Source organism: Brassica napus, unplaced genomic scaffold (genome assembly GCF_020379485.1).
Source record: "Brassica napus cultivar Da-Ae unplaced genomic scaffold, Da-Ae ScsIHWf_611;HRSCAF=905, whole genome shotgun sequence".
Lineage (NCBI taxonomy): Eukaryota > Viridiplantae > Streptophyta > Magnoliopsida > Brassicales > Brassicaceae > Brassica > Brassica napus.
The window spans coordinates 2676-3541 of NW_026016672.1; the positions used below are offsets into that span (position 1 = coordinate 2676).

General features: G+C 48.5%; 1 non-coding gene across 1 annotated transcript; it reads left to right on the plus strand.

Moving 5' to 3' along the window:
- The first annotated feature begins 370 nt into the window (after positions 1 to 370).
- Positions 371 to 477, plus strand: LOC125604737. The gene has a single exon (XR_007336422.1). It is a non-coding gene; the product is annotated as a small nucleolar RNA R71 (small nucleolar RNA).
- Positions 478 to 866: the final 389 nt, after the last annotated feature.

The window sequence follows — 866 nt, forward strand, 5'->3', positions numbered from 1 at the left end:
TTCTTCAGCTGCCACCCTTGTCCATTTACGTAACTCACTTCTGCTGATCGTCTCCTGCCTGCTCAGCTTCAAACGCCTTATCCCCCGCATTTTTCTCAGGAGTTGCTTCTTCCATTATGAAAACCTGGCTCTGGTTTCCTTTCAGCAGTTGGTCCATCTTCGCCGCTATATATCGTCTATGCTGTTCACACTTTTTGAGCGATCATGCTCTTTGTTCTTGTTGAGTGAACTAGAAGCCATGTTCTCAATCAGCGCGAATGCACCAGGAGTGGTCTGAGTCATGAAATCTCCGTTACTAGAGGAATCAAGGGTGTTCCGGTACTCATAGCTCACTCCATCGTAGAACACCTCCAATATGTAATCGTCATCAAACCCGTGGTGTGGACATTCCCTCTGGTACTCTTTATACCTCTCCCAAGCTTCATAAAAGGGTTCATCAGATTTCTGCTTGAAGTTGGAGATTCTATGCCTTAGAGCCGCGGTTTTGGATTTTGTGTAGAAGTGGCTCAGGAATGCTGATCGAACCTGGTCCCATGAGGTTAGAGAACCGGTTGGGAGAGATTGCAGCCAACGTGCGGCTTTCCCTTCGAGAGAAAATGGGAACAGCGTGCACTTGACGTAATCGGTGGCACTCCATTTGAGCGAGAGAAATTGCAGATCCTCTCAAAGGCCTCTATGTGGTCCATTGGTATGTCTGAAGTGAGGCCACTGAATGTGCTCTTCTGTACCAGACCAATCAGAGCAGGTTTGATCTCATAATCCTGTCGAGTACAGGGTGGAGGGTTGATGGGAGAGCGGTTAGTAGCAAAATTCCTCGGAAGGTTTCGCTCCCCAATAAGAGCACCACGCTCCTCTCGCGCAGCGTT